This window comes from Ahaetulla prasina, chromosome 15 (genome assembly GCF_028640845.1).
Source record: "Ahaetulla prasina isolate Xishuangbanna chromosome 15, ASM2864084v1, whole genome shotgun sequence".
Taxonomy (NCBI): Eukaryota; Metazoa; Chordata; class Lepidosauria; order Squamata; family Colubridae; genus Ahaetulla; species Ahaetulla prasina.
In genome coordinates, this window is record NC_080553.1 from 10083176 (window position 1) to 10103270 (window position 20095).

Here is a 20095-nt window from a genome sequence, read left to right on the forward strand (position 1 = left end):
AAACAGCAAGGGCTGCTATACCACTTCGTGGCAAGCAAATGAACTGCTTAACTAGAGCTGAAGTACTGTTTGTTCCTGGTTGACTCATCAAGAGAGATAACAGAGACACTTGGCAGACACTCGCTAGTTTGCTGCCAGAGCTGATAGTGCCGGCTAATTAAGTCATCGCTCAGACTGAGGCGAGGGGGACAGAACAGTCCGGCAAGCAAAGTAAAATGGTTGAAACCGGATTCACTTAACAACCATGCGGCTCACTAATCAACGGCAACGATTCACTTAACAACAGTGGTGAGAAAGGTCATAAAAGGGGGCAAAGGTCACTTCACACATGGCTAACTTAACAACAGAAATTTTGGGCTCAGCTGTGGTTGGCTGTCTGTCTGTCTGTCTGTCTCTCTGACTGTGTATGTGCGTGATTCTTAATATGAAATACAAATAGAAATCAAAACAATGGAAAAGCTGGAAAAGAAAGGAAACAGAGGAGATAAGTGAGGGAGGGAGAGAAAGAAATAATAATAAAAAAAGAAACAAAGCAATGACTTAAGTTATGGGAACATAATAACGTTATAGTCTCAGCATTTTAGTTATGCCAAATAAAAACCAACAGCCTTTTCTAAAGCAATAAAAAAAAATAGCGTTATGAACCGGGGGTGAAATGTAAAATTTGTTACTACCGGTTCTCTGGGCATGATTTGGTGGGGGTGGGGGTAATGTGACTTGGGTGTGGCCAACTTTTTTTTTTTACTTTCAAAAGCATTTTTTTCTACAACCTCTTCAGCTGAAGAGATTGTAAAAAAAGTGCTTTTAAAAGGCTCCTGTGACGATCCCAGCTGAGCTGCACGATCATCAGAGGGTTTTTTTTTTTACTTTTAAAAGCATTTTTTGGGCCGAAGGAAAAATGCTTTTAAAAGTTAAAAAAAAAAAAAAAACTCTGATGATCACGCGACTCAGCTGGGCATGTGGGGGGAGCGGGCAGGGATTTTTGCTACCGGTTCTCCGAACCACCCGCCATCATTGCTATCGGATCAGGCGATCCGGTCTGAACCGGGAACATTTCACCCCTAATATGAAATCCTGAATTCTAGAGTTTACCTTTATTATTTAGAGTTCTTTCAGTTTTGCAGCTCGGCGGGGAGGGTGACGGGATGCTTCCACGCGATGTGGGCGCGCCGCTTGTGCAAATGGCACGCGCACGCTCGCACACTCAGCCACGACTCACACAAGTGGGGATTCGTGCATGCACACGCACGCTCAGCCGCTACTTCCACGACCTGGTTCTGAAGGGCTCAAGGCCCAGTATGGGGGGGTGGGCACAGCCTGTAGATTAGGGACCACCGGGATAAAGTAATACACGAACAAAAACAAGTGGAATAAAAGATATGGAAGACGTGGGTTTACACTCATGGTTTGCTTCATAACCCCCAATTGGATCAGGACCTATTTTGCCTTGTGCAACTTGATGAGTCACCGGTCTTCAAAGATGACTCCTGAACTATACGTCTTGTACCAAGAGGCTTCTGGATTTTGGCAGAACAACCTTTTTGAGTGTTGAGAGACTAAAAAAAAAGTTCAACAAAATCAAGGGCAGCCTGTCTTATTCCGGCCAACTCGACCCCCGCTGGATGATGCTATCATGCCAGAATCCCAGTATGGGATGGTGGCCTCCTGCAGGAAGGAAGCCAACTCATTTCCTTTGTAACTCCAGGATACCAAAAAATAAATATACCAGCTGGCATCTGAGGATTTCCCTCTCTGACCACAGCAAAATGAAATATTATATAAAGCGTTCAAGTTCATAGCATTAAAAAAAAATAAAAATAAAAATGCCTCGGACAAATGCCGTGTGGACCTAGGGAAAAAAGCAGGCATCTAGGTCGGAATAAATCATGGTTTATTTCCCCCAGTCCTTCAAACTCATCTTCTCCATGAGACATTATGTGGCCCAAATCCTGCATTACACTTTTAAAAAGGTAACGGTAAAAGGTTCCCCTTGCACATATTGTGCTAGTCATTCCCGACTCTAGGGGGCGCTGCTCATCTCTGTTTCAAAGCCAAAGAGCCAGCGCTGTCCGAAGACGTCTCCGTGGTCATGTGGCCGGCATGATTCAAGGCCAAAGGCGCACGGAACGCTGTTACCTTCCCACCAAAGGTGGTCCCTATTTTCCTACTTGCATTTTTTACCTGCTTTTGAACGGCTTTCGAACAGCTAGGTTGGCAGAAGCAGTAATAAGTCACGGGAGCTCAGCCCGTTACGCGGCGCTAGGGATTCGAACCGCTGAACTGCCGACCTTTTGATCGACAAGCTCAGCGTCTTAGCCGCTGAGCCACCGCGTCCCTTTTTTTTTCATTACCCCTTAGCGAAGTCTAAAAACCAGGAAACTGAAATGATGTTGTAGGTTAAGCCTGCAAAAGAAAACGTCAGAAGCCAAAAATTGCAGCGACTGAATCTTTTGAAAAATATTCTTTCCGTGAACGTATGTATAGTATATGCCTGCCCATCTCAGAAACATGCCTGCCCATCTCAGAAACATATTTGGCTGGGCACCCTGGTGTTAGCTACTGAAGCCTTTCGGCCAGCAACTCAAATATTTACAACGTTTGTAGGTTCTGTAACAAGACTCATGCTTCTCTCCGAACAATGGATTGAGCAAAAACACTCAAAAACATTTGTACTCAAAACATTTCCCATGAATGTTCTTGAACAGGGTGGAGAGCCTGGAACTTTCCACATGCTGCTGAAACTACAATTCCCAGCACCGCTTATCGCATCAGCGACAACTGACTATAGTAAGATTTGTAGTTTAGCAACCTCTGATTTTTCTTTTTTTGGTCTCTACTCTTGTTGGAAGAGATATCCTTCTGGGTTCAGTTCCAAGTGGGGGGAAAAAACACTGGATTCATGGAAGAATAGAATAGAATAGAATAGAATAGAATAGAATAGAATAGAATAGAATAGAATAGAATAGAATAGAAAATATGGAATGGAATGGAATAGAATAGAAAAAATATGGAATAGAATAGAATAGAGAATAGAGAATAGAGTAGAATAGAGTAGAGTAGAGTAAAGTAGTGTAGAGTAGAATAGAATAGAATAGAATAGAATAGAATAGAATAGAATAGAATAGAATAGAATAGAATAGAACAGAACAGAACAGAACAGAACAGGAAATATGGAATGGAATAGAATGGAATAGAATAGAAAATAAAATATGGAATAGAATAGAGAAGAGAAGAGAAGAGAAGAGAAGAGAAGAGAAGAGAAGAGAAGAGAAGAGAAGAGAAGAGAAGAGAAAATATGGAATGGAATGGAATAGAATGGAATGGAATGGAATGGAATAGAATAGAAAAGAAAATATGGGATAGAATAGAGAAGAGAAGAGAAGAGAAGAGAAGAGAAGAGAAGAGAAGAGAAGAGAAAATATGGAATGGAATGGAATAGAATGGAATAGAGAATAGAAAAGAAAATATGGAATGGAATGGAATGGAATGGAATGGAATAGAATAGAATAGAATAGAATAGAAGAATAGAATAGAATAGAATAGAATAGAATAGAAATGAATTTTTTATTGGCCAAGTGTGATTGGACACACAAGGAATTTGTCTTGGTGCATTTACTCTCAGTGTACATAAAAGAAAAGATACCTTCATCAGGGTACAACACTTACAACACAATGATAATCATAGGGTACAAATTTAACGCTTAATGATACAACACTTAATGAGTGTTAATAAAGTTGCTTGGAAAGAAGGTTTATTAATGAACAGGATCACATGCCTTGGAGATCTTGGGCGGAAAAAAAGGGAAGAGATGCTGGGTTTTATATCACTCTGGCTTTGAACTTCTTCCTGGGGCACGGGAAGAGTATCCTGATTGGTTGCTGTCAGAGGTCATGGCTAGCTTTGTAAGCTGTCTGTGTGCTAAGTTTGGTTGAATCTTGTTGGGTGGTGCAATGAAGGGCAATTAAAATGGCTCTGCCTGAAGGTGGTAGATCTTTGTTCTGTAGAATGGATGGGCTCAGGCCTTAACAAAGTTAACAAATAACAAAGTTGCTGAGTTGCCTCCCTTTTAGGGGAAATATTCTGCCCTTTTAATATTTCCTAAAATATCCCATTCTTCTAAGAGAGGGGTGGGTGCTAACTTCCTACCACTGTCAAACAGCGGCCCCCAATCTTTTGGGCAGCCGGAATCAGTTTCACGGAAAGAGGTTTTTCCGTGGACTGGAGGGGGTGCGGTTTTGCATGCTGCCTGCATCCCGCGGATGGGGCTTCGCTTGTTTGTGTGGCCCGGTTTCTGACATGCCACAGCCCGGGGCCCGTCCATGGACCAGGGGTTGGGGACCCCTGCTTTAAAACGATTAGGGGACTGGAGGCTAAAACATATGAAGAATGGTTGCAGGAACTGGGTATGTCTAGTTTAATAAAAAGAAGGACCAGGGGAGACATGATAGCAGTGTTGCAATATCTCAGGGGTTGCCACAAAGAAGAGGGAGTCAAACTATTCTCCAAAGCACCTGAAGGCAAGACAAGAAGCAATGGGTGGAAACTAATCAAGGAAAGAAGCAACTTAGAACTAAGGAGGAATTTCCTGAGAGTGAGAACAATTAATCAGTGGAACAACTTGCCTCCAGAAGTTGTGAATGCTCCAACACTGGAAATTTTTAAGAAAATGTTGGATAACCATCTATCTGAGATGGTGTAGGGTTTCCTGCCTGGGCAGGGGGTTGGACTAGAAGGCCTCCAAGGTCCCTTCCAACTCTGCTGTTATTATTATTATTTTAAAAGAAACAGGACTCCATGTAGGGAGACCTGCTTTTGATCCAACTTCCTGTTTTTTATTTTATTTATTTTTCATATGTTTTGAACCACCCGTCTTTCTCAAGGATTTTATTAATGTGCCTTCTGAGTTTATGATGGCTACAGCATCCGGGGTTTATATTTATATTTTATTTATATTATTGTATAAAGACTTGAAATTGTAATGCTGTTGTCTTCTATTGTGCTAAAGAGAGTTGGAAGTAAATTGCCTTTTTTTTCTTCTTTTCTTTCCATTCAACCCACCCTCACTTTTCTCTTCTTCTTTTTTCCGCCCTTAGTCTCCCATTGTGTTCATTTCCTTTGTGTTTTTTATTCTGATAAACTAATACAATTTTCAAACCCCAGTTTAGTAGTAAACGGACTTCGGAAAATAGTGCCTGTTATTCCTTTCAGAAGTTGGGATGCTCCAACACTGGAAGTTTTTAAGCAGATGTTGGATAACCATTTGTCTGAAGTGGTGTAGGGTTTCCTGCCTGGGCAGGGGGTTGGACTAGAACAGGGGTCACCAACCTTTTGGAAATCGGGGACCACTAAATTCATAATTTTAAATCCCGCAGACCACTAATATGATTATGACCAGTTGGGTGGGCATGGCTAGGTGGCCATGTGATTGGGTGGGCGTGATCAACTTGATGTCACTCATGTGGAGGGGCATCTCACCGGCCTCTACACGCCCTTCCCCTCTCATCCACTCCTCACCTGGCTGCCTGAGTTCCTTAGGGCCCCAACAGGAAGGAGTTGTTGGAGCTGAATAGCCACCACCAGAAAGATTTGGCAAAACAGCTGGCTCAGTTCAAATTGGATCTGACCGAGAAGGAGGCTCAACAGAACACCTCACTTAGGACTAGGAGCATAGGCTTTCCAAGTAGAGGGAAGACCTGTGGGAGTGCAAGGCCAGGTACTGGCGCCTGGAGGCTCAGCGGGCTGAGTTGGTCAGCCAGTTCCAGGCCATGATGCTGTCCCACTGGAACAAGGCCCTCCAGCTCTTCGCCACCAGCGGCGCTTCCCTCCAGCCTTCACCCAAAGCCCCACACCAGGAGGCTGAAGCAGACCCCAAGAGGGAATTTCTGCGTCCCTTCCAACCTGTACAAAAAGACCCCGAAGGGGGAGATTCTCTACAGCAACACAAGCGTTCATTGCACGTATCCATCCCAGGGGCCCTACTTCGAGGACCCCTGATTTAGTGCAATATAAAAAATGTGAATAATTTTTCTGCAGACCACCAAAATTTTCTCGCGGACCACCAGTTGGTGACCGCTGGACTAGAAGACCTCCAAGGTCCCTTCCAACTCTGTTATTCTATGGTAGGAGACTAGATAATGGCTTGTATCCCTTCAAGCATCTGCAATTAGGAAGGGATTTAACATTTAACACAGATAACCAACCATCCTGATGTCTTGAAAACCTGGTTGCCTGAAGTCAACAGCTTTAGAATAGAATAGAATAGAATTTTTATTGGCCAAGTGTGATTGGACACACAAGGAATTTGTCTTGGTGCATATGCTCTCAGTGTACATAAAAGAAAAGATACGTTCATCAAGGTACAACATTTACAACACAATTGATGGTCAATATATCAATATAAACCATAAGGATTGCCAGCAACAAAGTTACAGTCATACAGTCATAAATGGAAAGAGATTGATGATGGGAACGATGAGAAGATTAATAGTAGTGCTATTATCTTAATGTCTAAACCAGACATTTTACAGGAAACTGGAAAGGGGAGAGAGACCCCATTAAAGGCAAGATAGAAGAAAAAATTAGTCACTTTTGGTTTAAAATTCTTTCTCAAACAACGGCAAGGACCTCTGCAAAAGTCAAAGATTCGCTTCTTTGGCAAAACCCTCTAAAGGCTGCATATCCCAAAGTTTAGAAGTGGGCGGGGACTGAAGCAGGAAGTTCTGAATGGATATGGCATTCCTTAAATGCTTTTGGAATTGCAAAAGGGAGCATAGATTGGGAGCTGGTGAGGAAAAGTGAAGGAGAGAAGAGAGTTAAGAAGGTTCAAAAATTCAGAATAGCTGGCTGGACAGCCGTACTTCAAAAGCATTTTTTTTTTGGTCATCAGTAATTGTGTTTGCATAGTAGAGGTAATCTAGTACTTTCATTCGCCCATCCTTAAGTGCCTTCATTTGGTTTTTCACATCAAATGGCATTAGTTCGGCAAATTAGGGAGATAAAACTCAGGGGCTTTAAACGGGCACCCTTGTAAGAAGCCAGAATCAACTCTATAGTTTCCTTTAAGCTTTAAGCTTGGAATATTGCATTCAGTTTTGGTCGCCACTCTAGAAAGAGTGCAGAGAAGAGCAACAAAGATGATTAGGGGACTGGAGGCTAAAACATAGAAAGAAGGAAGGTTGCAGAAACTGGGTATGTCTAGTTTAATGAAAAGAAGGACCAGGGGAGACATGATAGCAGTGTTCCAATATCTCAGGGGTTGCCACAAAGAAGGAGTCAAACTATTCTCCAAATCACCTGAGGGTAGAACAAGAAGCAATGGGTGGAAACTAGAATAGAATAGAGAATAGAATTTTTATTGGCCAAGTGTGATTGGACACACAAGGAATTTGTCTTGGTGCATATGCTCTCAGTGTACATAAAAGAAAAAATAGGTTACACAAGGTACAACAGCTTCTCTCTAATCAAAGAGAGAAGCAACCTAGAACTAAGGAGAAATTCCTTGACAGAACAATTAATCAGTGGAACTACTTGCCGGCAGAAGTTGTAAATGCTCCAACACTGGAAATTTTTAAGAAAATGTTGGATAACCATCTGTCTGAAATGGTGTAGGGTTTCCTGACTGCGCAGGGGGTTGGACTAGAAGATCTCCAAGGTCCCTTCCAACTCTGATATTATTATTATTATAAGAAAACAAAAAACAAAAAAACCCAGATGGTCCAGTTTTGGGAAAGAAAAAAAAAAGCACCTTTGATCTTTCCTAATTTCAAATAAATCAACCCACCAATCAATTAAATAAAACGAATGATTGGCAAAGACGGGAAAGTCGAAAGCATTCTCCAGGGATGCTCAATGCAAAAGAGGACGCCCCGTGCAATCTTTCCCCCTTTGCATTCTTGCACGCCCACCCCCTAATATCTGCTTCTGACACTCGCACACGCGTACACACCCACCCATCCAACCTCGTAGGCAAACAGATCCATTGATTCTGCAAGCCGGGCAACCTTGCTCCTGGCCAGCCGCTGGTGCATTGACTTGCCCACGCCGGGAAAGGCCAGAAAGCCGGGGCGAGCACCCCCTTACCTTGCCCTTGCCCCGAGCCGTAGCTCCGTTCTGCAGCTGGGCCCCAGAAATGCGGAAGGAGGCGAAGAATTGGCTCTCCCAGAGCCCGCTTGTATGCCAAAGCCCTCGCGGGCCCTTCTAGCGTTCTCCGCTCTATGGTCCCGAGCCGGGCTATGAAATGAATGAGAGGGGTTCGGAGAAGAAGGGGAGGGTGGTCATAGAAAGCGAGGACTAGAGCGGCCGTGATCCTTTTTTTTTTTTCCTCCCCTTAACGAAGCTACCGGGGACATCTTTGCTCTTGGCAAGGCGATTCCCTTTGCAAATCAAGGGAGGGGTTTTTAAACAAATAAACAAATAGGAGGGTGGCTTTTTTGGAATGGGAACTCGTGCGTGGTTCAAGCGCTGGGTGTCCTCCTCCCAGATTTAATGACCTTTTCAGTGCAATGCCGTTTTAATTTTTCTCTTCGTTTTTGCAATCATGCAATGTGTTGCATGGCAATGCAATGGCTGAATTAGTAATGAATTGGAATAGAATAGGAATTTTTTATTGGCCAAGTGTGATTCGACACACAAGGCATTTGTCTTGGGGCATAGGCTCTCGGTGTACATAAAAAAAAAGATACGTTCATCAAGAATTCTAAGGTACAACACTTAATGATAGTCAATAGAACAGAATAGAATAGAATAGAATAGAATAGAATAGAATAGAATAATTCTTTATTGGCCAAGTGTGATTGGACACACAAGGAATTTGTCTTGGTGCATATGCTCTCAATGTACATAAAAGAAAAGATACCTTCATCAAGGTACAACACTTACAACACTTAATGATAGTCATAGGGTACAAATTTAACACTTAATGATACAACACTTAATGATAGTCATCGGGTACAAATAAGCAATCAGGAAATAGAATAGAATAGAATTGAATTGAATTGAATTGAATTGAATTGAATTGAATTGAATTGAATTTTATTGGCCAAGTGTGATTGGACACACAAGGAATTTGTCTTAGGTGCATATGCTCTCAGTGTACATAAAAGAAAAAGAAAAAAAATACCTTCATCAAAGGTACAACATTTACAACACAAATGATGGTCATAGGTTGCAATTTAACTGTTAATGATAGCAACAAAAAGTTACAGTCATACTATAAGTGGAAAGAGATGGGTGATGAAAACGATGAGAAGGTTAATAGTAGTGTAGATTTAGTAAATAGTTTGACAGTGTTGAGGGAATTATTTGTTTAGCAGAGTGATGGCCTTCGGGAAAAAACTGTTCTTGTGTCTAGTTGTTCTGGTGTGCAATGCTCTATTGCGTCGTTTCGATGGTAGGAATTGAAACAGTTTATGTCCAGGATGTGAGGGATCTGTAAATATTTTCACGGCCCTCTTCTTGATTCGTGCAGCATACAGGTCCTCAATGGAAGGCAGGTAGAATAGAATAGAATAGAATAGAATAGAGTAGAATAGAATAGAATAGAATAGAATAGAATAGAATAGAATAGAATTTTTTATTGGTCAAGTGTGATTGGTCACACAAGGAATTTGTCTTGGTGCAGGCCCGAACAATTAACAAATGAAAGTAAAAAGATAAGATGAATGAATAATGATTAATGAGGGAATAAGAGACTACATTTAAACATGTTGATGAAAAATAAAAATTAAAAATTTTTTATAAAAAAAACACAGATTTTTTATTTTTCTTATAGGAGAAATATTTTATCCTGCCTTTTTAAATATTTCTCAAAATATTTCATTCTACTAGGAGGGGAGGCCGGCTTCTCACAGTCAACTATGGCACGAAAGGTTGTAAAATGGGGTAAAACCAGTGGTGAAATCCATTTTTTTTTACTACCGGTTCTGTGGGCGTGGCTTGGTGGGCATGACAGGGGAAGCATACTGCAAAATCCCCATTCCCACCCCACTCCAGGAGAAGGATACTGCAAAATCCCCATTCGCACCCCACTCCAGGAGAAGGATACTGCAAAATCCCCATTCCCACCCCACTCCAGGAGAAGGATACTGCAAAATCTCCATTCCCACCCCACTCTGGGGCCAGCCAGAAGTGGTATTTGCCGGTTCTCCAAACTACTCAAAATTTCTGCTACCGGTTCTCCAGAACCTGTCAGAACCGGCTGGATTTCACCCCTGGGCACAACTCACTTTAACAACTATCTTGCTTAGCAACGGAGGTTTCGGGCTTAACTATGGTCATACGCCGAGGACCAATTGTACAGATTCCCCTCCCCCCATCCCGTACGGAGCAACCTAATGAGAAGGAAATCTTTGCAATGTAATTTTCACGCAGACATGAGCAGCTCTGCTCATTTTCAAAACCTAAGCCCTGAGCAAGAGGGTTTCTGGAAGGATGGAACCCCTTCAAGTTTTCTCAAGTTCATCTGTTCCCTTGGGAAATTAGGCAAGCTGGAGAGAGAGAGGAAAATAAATAAAAAATAGGCTGGACCGGTATGGCTGCATGCAGATAAGTTCTAATCTAATTTTTGCAAAAAGTGTCTGCGTAGACCATTGTCTTTTGATCTCTGTCACCAGATTCTTAATACAATAGTGTTTAGATAAGTGGTGCTGAAGGTCACGGGATGTTTATTTCGGTATTCTGAAAATTAATATGCTACTTGGGGACGTTTTTAAATGTTCCTCTGAATTAGCAGCTGGAGCTGCATTTTCGTCGGTGGGAAGGTCCGCTGGGTTAAATTCTATCTCCACCCAGATCGAGGGCAATTGGCCAGTACCTAAGTCTACACCTTAGCATCCCTTATTTTATTTATTTACTTACTTACTTTTTTTTTAATTTGCATTTATATCCCGCCCTTCTCCGAAGACTCAGGGCAGCTTACACTATGTTAAGCAATAGTCTTCATTCTATTTGTATATTATATACAAAGTCAACTTATTGCCCCCAACAATCTGGGTCCTCATTTTACCTACCTTATAAAGGATGGAAGGCTGAGTCAACCTTGGGCCTGGTGGGACTAGAACCTGCAGTAATTGCAAGCAGCTGTGTTAATAACAGGCTGTCTTAGCAGTCTGAGCCACCAGAGGCTATAACTTATACTTATAACCCTCCTTTATTATTTTTACAAATAACTCAAGGGGGCAGACACAATGTCTTCGTCCTATAGCAGTGATGGCGAAACTATTCAGCACCGACTGCCCAAACCAGTGGGGGTCCCCAACAGTGGTGGGTTTCAAATTTTTTTACTACCAGTTCTGTGGGCGTGGCATGGCTTGGTGGGCGTGGCAGGGGAAGGATACTGTAAAATCTCCATTCCCTCCCCAATCCAGGGGAAGGATACTGCAAAATCTCCATTCCCTCCCCAATCCAGGGGAAGGATACTGTAAAATCTCCATTCCCTCCCCAATCCAGGGGAAGGATACTGCAAAATCTCCATTCCCTCCCCAATCCAGGGGAAGGATACTGCAAAATCTCCATTCCCTCCCCAATCCAGGGGAAGGATACTGCAAAATCTCCATTCCCTCCCCAATCCAGGAGAAGGATACTGCAAAATTCCCATTTCCTCCCATCAGCTGGGATTCAGGAGGCAGAGAATAGATGGGGTTGGGGGCCAGTCAGAATTTTTACTACCCAGTTCTCCGAACTACTCAAAATTTCCGCTACCGGTTCTCCAGAACTGGTCAGAACCTGCTGAAATACCACCTCTGTCCAGAGCACCAGAGGGCATGACAAGGAACAATGGATGGAAACTAACCAAGGAGAGAAGCAACCTGGAATTAAGGAGAAACTTCCTAACAGTGAGAACAATTGACCAGTGGAACAGCTTGCCACCAGAAATCACTGGAAGTTTTTAAGAAGAGACTGGACAGCCATTTGTCTGAAATGGTATAGGGCCATGATGGCGAGCCTATGGCACACATGCCAGAGGTGGCACATAGACGTCTCTCTGTGGGTACGCGCGCCGTCGCCAGCTGCTCTTTTGGTTTTTGGCACACACATGCACGCTGGCCAGCTGGTCTTTGTAGGCGTCGGAGCACCTGAAAACGGGCCAAAAAACAGTAAAAAAAAACCAGACCGTTTTCCAGGCCGTTTTTCCAAAAACACATGTGCATGCGCACTAGCCAGCTGGTCTTCAGGTTTCCGGCACTCCAGCACGCGCGCACATGCACACGCATGCACATGTGTCCCGGTTTGGGCACTCAGTGCCGAAAAGGTTTGCCATCACTGGTATAAGATCTCCTGCTAGAACACCTCCAAGGTTCCCTTCAGATTCTATTCTGTTCTATTCTATTTACTATTCTTTCTATTCTACTCTATTCTAATTCCTATCCTATCTTATTCTATTCCATTCCATTCCATTCCATTCCATATATTCTATTCTATTCTATTCTATTCTATTCTATTCTATTCTATTCTATTCTATTCTATTCTGCTCTGCTCTGCTCTGCTCTGCTCTGCTCTACTCCTATTCTAATCTATTCTAATTCCTATCCTATTCCATTCCATTCCATTCCACTCCATATATTCTGTTCTATTCTATTCTATTCTATTCTATTCTATTCTATTCTATTCTATTCTATTCCATTCCATATATTCTATTCTATTCTATTCTATTCTACTCTACTCTACTCTACTCTACTCTACTCTACTCCTATTCTAATCTATTCTAATTCCTATCCTATTCCATTCCATTCCATTCCATTCCACTCCATATATTCTATTCTATTCTATTCTATTCTATTCTATTCTATTCTATTCCATTCCATTCCATTCCATTCCATTCCATATATTCTATTCTATTCTATTCTATTCTACTCTACTCTACTCTATTCTGCTCTACTCTACTCCTATTCTAATCTATTCTAATTCCTATTCTATTCTATTCTATTCTATTCTATTCTATTCTATTCTATTCTATTCCATTCCATATATTCTATTCTATTCTATTCTACTTCTATTCTAATTCCTATCCTATTCTATTCCATTCCATTCCGTATATTCTATTCTATTATATTCTGTTCTGTTCCGTTCCGTTCCGTTCCGTTCTGTTCGACTCTACTCTACTTCTATTCTATTCTATTCCATTCCATTCCATTCCATTCCGTATATTCTATTCTGTTCTGTTCTGTTCTGTTCTGTTCTGTTCTACTCTACTCTACTTCTATTCTATTCCATTCCATTCCATTCCATTCCATTCCATATATTCTTATCTTATTCTATTCTATTCTATTCCATTCCACTCCATATACTCTATTCTATTCTATTCTATTCTATTCTATTCTATTCCTCCTTGGAAAAAAAGATGTTTGCAGATACTGAATATACTGAAATATTATACTATACTGAAATGGAATAAGCTTCTCTTTGGTAATGAATGATAATTTAATTCCCTCTCCAAAAACTGTTACTTTGAATTCTATGGAAGAAATTACATGAATTTAGTTTCCCCCCCCCCCCCACACTGGTTGGTAAAGGCTCTGATTAATTATGAAAGAGAATCAGCAGCTTTGAATTCACTTAAACGTTTTGCACGACTATTTCACAAGTTATGAATTTAGGGAACAAGATGGGTATTTTTGATACCAGATGTCTATTTTTAGAGGAACCACATTGAGCAATTGAGAACTTCGTGGAGTCATGCTCCTTCCTCAACTAGTTGTCACATCTAGGTGGATATGTCATGAGGCCTTAAAAAGCATAACTGCAAAGAAATATTCTCCAAAATCTGGGTTTTCTTGCCTATAGAATTATATTTTATTTTAATCTGATCTATAACTTCGAGTATTGATTTATTCTGCTGATCGTTTATAGTTTTGTCAATTATTTGTATCAGGTTAAAGCAAATATATTCGGTTTAAAGCTGAATAGGGATGAGAAGTTGGTTTGAGAAATGCTACAATATACAGGGGGTCCTTGACTTACAATCATTCGTTTAATGACTGTTACAATGGCAAAATAGCTTATAACCAGTCCTCCCACTTACAAACATCATAGTAGCATCTCTATGGTCACATGATCAGAATTCAAGCCCTTGGCAACCAGCATGTATCTACAATGTTCGTCCCATCCTAGGATCATGTGATCATTGATTGCAACCTTCTCCGTCATAAGTTGAAGGCTACCTGTATGGTGCAACACCATCAGTTCCTCCTGACATACAGGACTATGCTAGATATTGCTTGTGACCATAATTGCTTCATAACCACACTTAATAGTTTCTCATTTGCTCACACTTAACTGTCTGGTTTGGTTCTGCAACCTAAGTAGACAGACACCATCTTCACCTTTCATTACTGAAATAAATGAACTTTTGCACAATATTCTAATTTTTCGAGTTTCCCCTGTATAAATAAGTTTTGCAGACTGGCCAAAGGCAATGGTTTGAGAAAAGAGGAATTTTGGGGGGTGTCGTGTACTAATTCTACAGAGGAATGATTGAGTCTGTCATCTGCACCTCCATAACTGTCTGGTTTGGTTCTGCAACCCAACAAGACAGACACAGACTTCAGAGGATCATTAGAACTGCAGAAAAAACCAATGGCTACCAACCTGCCTTCCACTGAGGACCTGTATACTGTACGAGTCAAAAAGTGGGCTGTCAAAATATTTACAGATCCCACACATCCTGGACATAAATTGTTTCAACTCCTCCCCTCAAAATGACTGCTATAGAGCACTGCACACCAGAACAACTAAATACAAGGACAGTTTTCCCCCGAACGCCATCACTCTGCTAAACAACTAATTCCCTCAACACTGTCAAACTATTCACTAAGTCTGCATTACTATTAATCTTCTCATCGTTCCCATCACCCATCTCCTCCAACTTACGACTGTATGACCGTAACCTTGTTGCTGGTATCCTTAAGATTTATATTGACTGTTTCCCTATGACTACCATTAAGTGTTGTACCTTATGATTCTTGACGAATGTATCTTGTCTTTTTATGTACACTGAGAGCATATGCACCAAAGACAAACTCCTTGTGTGTCCAATCACAAGTGGCCAATAAAGAATTCTATCTATCTATCTATCTATCTATCTATCTATCTATCTATCTATCTATCTATCTATCTATCATCTATCTATCATCTATCTATCTATCTATCTATCTATCTATCTATCTATCTATCTATCTATCTATCTATCTATCCTTGAGGGTGAGTTATTTGAGCCTCCTTTTTATAAAACACGTTTTCTACTTTTTTATTTTTTATTAGTAGTAAATGCAACATTTTCCTCAAGCGGAGCTTCAAATCCTGCTGGCTATATGGACATCCGACAACAATATTATCTCTTCATGATTCATATTTTTGCAATCGGCTTCTCATTACACGTCTGTGCATTTTGGGTCTGCCTTCCCCAACTCCGCTGGCATTTTTGGCCTGAATTAAGTCCTTCTACCCTTTTGGGCTGGCTGTGTTCTTCGGCGGGAGACAGAACGGAAGAAGAGTAAGAGAAGATGCCCATATTTGCAGATGTTCCAAATCGAGAAAAACCTGGAGGTGGTGGAACTTCCAAGTGACCAAGTCAACCTTATGATCCTGTTTCTACACAGTTGCTTATCGTTTGCTCGCATGTACCGCTGGTGTGCATTGCGTCAATTCCCCCTGTGCACAAATGACAAAGCTTTTGTGGTTGAAATGAGCACCCTTGGGGAGTGTTTCCTTTTTAGGCATGACCAGCTGACCACATTACAGGAACTGGCAGTGGAAGTCAGGAGCTCCATGCTTCAAAATTGCACATCAAGGATATGATGAGCAGAGATGGCTTCGCATAATTGAACAACCGGTTCACCTATCACCGAAAATGCACGTGCATGCCTTCCACGCATACCGTGTCTCCCCAAAAATAAGACCCTGTCTTATATATATTTTTTGAACCCTGAAATAAGCACTTTTTCCTTATTTTTGGGGAGGTCTGATTATTTTGGGGTGCGTGGAGCAAGACGGGGCTCCTCTTACCTTCTTACCTGATTTCCAGTTCTGTCTTCCTAACCCTAACCAGAGGAAATTGCGGGGACCGGCTGCACATGGATTTAAATATTTTCGGGGAGGGCTTATTTTTTGGGGGGAGGGGGGTTATTTTAGTGCATGCACTCAAAAGCCTGATTGGGCTTATTATCAGGGGATGTCTTATTTTCGGGGGAACAGGGGACATGCAGCCTTCAGGGTACATGCAACTCAGCTGGGATTGTCAGATCCTCTTAAAAGCATTTTTTACAACCTCTTTGGCTGAAGAGGTTGTAAAAAAAAATGCTTTTAAAAGTTAAAAAAAAAAGTTGGCCATGCCCACCCAGTCACATTATCACCAGCCCCCACCACTGGCCCACAGAACCGGTCCACCCCCCACCCCCACCCTACTACCGGCCCACAGAACCAATAGTAAGAACCGATAGTATCACAGAACCGATAGTACGAATAGTATCACAGTACGATAGTATCACAGTATCACAGTATCATAGTACGATAGTATCACAGAACTGATAGTATCATAGAACCAATAGTACAATTACTCCCCGACCTCCGGACCTTCTGACGAGAGCTCAAGACTTTTTTATTTCACCGAGCAGGGTTGGCCTAAGATACTATTGTTTTAAGTGGGCTTTTATCATGGTTTTTTGAATAATTTTTAATAGGTATTAGCCAAATTGAATTAGATTTTTATATTGTTTTTTAATTCTGTTTGTAATTATTGTTTTTATGTTGGCTGTAAACCGCCCTGAGTCCTTCGGGAGAAGGGCAGTATAGAAATTTAATAAATACTAATACTATACTAATACTAGTAACAAATTTTACATTTCACCACTGTTCTCAATGGAAATACAGTAACAGTTTGGGAGCAAGAAAAGGGGGACACTTAAGATCACTCCTTTAGTTCGAAGATACTGCTTTTTGGTTTTTTTTTAATCTATTTGAGGAATATTAACCGACAGACTCCATGGAATGTATTTGTGCCAGCAATTGCAAGCAAAAGTTCCTTTCTTGAGCCTGGAGCGGATTTTAAAACAGCTTAGATGCAAGAAATTTAGTTTTATTGAGAGCGGACTTGTTGTCCTGAAACAAACCAATATATCTTGAGAGAGAGAGAGAGATCTAATGCTTTATCCTAACAAACAGGGGAGGGAAAACAACAAACACAAGACTTTTCAAATGTAAGATCAGCCTTCCCCACCCCCCACCGATTCCCTTCCCAATCTTTCCTTGCCAAAAGGAATTAGGTGTTCTCAAAACAACATTGTTGGTCTGTCCTATGGGGTAGCCTCCTTTGCAAACTTGAGATATTGCTGGATTAATAAATATTTACTGCATCGTTTTGCGAACAAGCGAACAGAAGGACAAATATCACCATGATACATTTTTCCCCTCTCGGCTATCTTTTAATATTCCCACGAGAATCCAATATTCCAACAATTGTTTCAATCTCCCCCCCTCCCCCTACACTCCAAAAAAAATATCTTTTTTATCCTCTATATTTTGAGTTGAGATTGCTCTAGTTTGCGTTGAGATCTATAGTTGGGAAGTGAGGCAGACACAGACTTCAGAGGATCATTAGAACGGCAGAAAAACCATGGCTACCAACCTGCCTTCCGTTGAGGACCTGTATACTGCACAAGTCAAAAAGAGGGCTGTGAAAATATTTACAGACCCCTCACATCCTGGACATAAATGGTTTCAACTCCTGCCCTCAAAATGACACTATAGAGCACACCAGAACAACTAGACACAAGGACACTTTTTCCCCAAATGTCATCACTCTGCTAAACAAATAATTCCCTCAACACTGTCAAACTATTCACTAAGTCTGCACTACTATTAGTCTTCTCATCGTTCCCATCACCCATCTCCTCTCACTTATGACAGTATGACTGTAACTTTGTTGCTTGTATCCTTATGATTTATTTTGATATTATTTCCTGATTGCTTATTTGTATCCTATGACTATCATTAAGTGTTGTACCTTAGCATTCTTGATGAACGTATCTTTTCTTTTATGTCCACTGAGAGTATATGCACCAAAGACAAATTCCTTGTGTGTCCCATCACACTTGGCCAATAAAAAAAATTCTATTCTATTCTATTCTATTCTGTTCTGTTCTATTCTATTCTATTCTATTCTATTCTATTCTATTCTATTCTATTCTATTCTCTTGTCTGGATAATTTTTTCTTCAAAATTTATTCTACTATATTTTTATTTATTTATTTGTCGAGTACGTATTAGATAATATATATAAGTATAAGCATGAATTGAATACATAAAATGAATACAATCAAAGGGAATATTAGGACAGGGACGGTAGGCACGCTGGTGCTCTTATGCACGCCCCTTACAGACCTCTTAGGAATGGGGTGAGGTCGACAGTAGACAGTCTAAGGTTAAAATTTTGGGGGTTTGGGGATGAAACCACAGAGTCAGGTAGTACATTCCAGGCATTGACCACTCTGTTGCTGAAGTCATATTTTCTGCAATCGAGTTTGGAACGGTTCACTTTAAGTTTGTATCTATTGTGTGCTCGTGTAGTGTTGTGGTTGAAACTGAAGTAGTCGTTGACAGGTAGGACGTTGTAGCAGGTAATTTTATTAGCTATGCTTATATAAATGATAAATTAAAATTTAGCATTTATTAAATATTAAATTTATTAATTTAAACATAAATTAAATGCTGTACCTTTGATGAAGGTATTTTTCTTCTTTTCTTTTATGTACACTGAGAGCATATGCACCAAAACAAATTCCTTGTGTGTCCAATCACACTTGGCCAATAAAATTCTATTCTATTAGGTCATACCGAAGGCGGCGTAGTTCTAAATTTTCTAAGCCCAAAATTTCAAGTCTGGTGGCATAAGGGATATTGTATCTGAGACCTGAAGAGGTTTTGACTCACTTTGAAGGTCTATGGGTTTGTCTGTTTTTTTCATTTCAGTCTTACACATCTCAATTTTAATGTTTTGGGGCAACTTGCAAAACCCAACCCTTGAAAAGAAGTGTTTAATTGTTGGTTTCAATTGTTTTGGATTGGTGTGTGGAGTCCTTGGCGCTCTCTTGAGCTTGGTTGTTTTCTGGCAGGCATTTCATTTACAAGAAAACAAGTTATCAAGGACTCCACAATTCAAGCCAGAGCTACAAATATTCTCTGCTGTTTGATCATTGTGTTTCGTACTTCTGGTTTTGTGTGTGTGTGTGTTTTATTATAAACAGCTAAAAGACGAGGATAGCAGGCAATGTGGGGGGAAAATCAACAGATAAACACTAGATATTTCAAAACTGAACTGAACTCTGAAGAGGCAGATGATCTAAACATCAAATGATTCAATAAATAATGGCCCAGAATTCTTAAATCATAAAGTTGGAAGAGTCAAATCTTTCACTGAAACTGTCAAATCTTTCCTGCTACTCAGACATAAGTTCTCCCCAAAAGTTTTGGTTTTTTTTGCTTAAAAACTAAGAAACCCAACTCCACTTTTCCACTGTCTAGCTTCTCTCAATGTTAAGCAGTTTTTTTCCCTAACAGTTAATTGGATTAATCTGAAACCTGCCTTTTTGTACTTTCATTCCACAAATTGCACTCTGGGAAGGTTGAAATCTTGTGAATCCAAAAACGTCTAGAATCCCGGAGCCGACTGATCTGTAAACCTTATAAATCATTTTTAAAAAAATAATAATAATAACATCAATTCTCAGAAAGGAGATTGCTGACCAAGCATCCCTCAAAAGCCTAGTTGGAAAAAAAGAGAGAATTGAAAGAAACAACTTTGACCGTGGGTGCTTTCCAACCACACACACACACACACACAAAAACAAATTATTCAAAGTACAAGTAGTCCTCGAATCACGTCCACCGTTGAGCCTCAAAGTTCTGTTGCTCACTGAGATCCTTGAGTTTCGCCTTCTTTTTGCCATCTTTCTTGCCACAGTTTGAAGCGAAGTGAATCACTGAAGTTGTTCCGTTAGTAACACGGTTGGTAAATGAATCTAGCTTCCCCATTGACTTCGCTTGTCAGAAGGTTGCAAAAGCGGATCGTATGACACCCGCCCCCCAGGGACACCATGGCAACCG

The 20095-nt window shown here is 40.8% G+C and overlaps 1 protein-coding gene across 2 annotated transcripts in view; it reads right to left on the bottom strand.

Annotated features, from left to right (window-relative positions):
• LOC131185490 (septin-2) overlaps positions 1-8184 on the bottom strand; it is a 54846-nt gene extending 46662 nt beyond the window's left edge. The window contains exon 1 of one of the 2 annotated variants that reach the window (XM_058157980.1): positions 8081-8184. The gene's annotated coding sequence lies outside the window, so the exon portion shown is untranslated. The remainder of the gene's footprint in view (positions 1-8080) is intronic. The other variant, XM_058157979.1, reaches the window with a different exon arrangement.
• Between the last annotated feature and the right edge of the window lie 11911 nt (positions 8185-20095).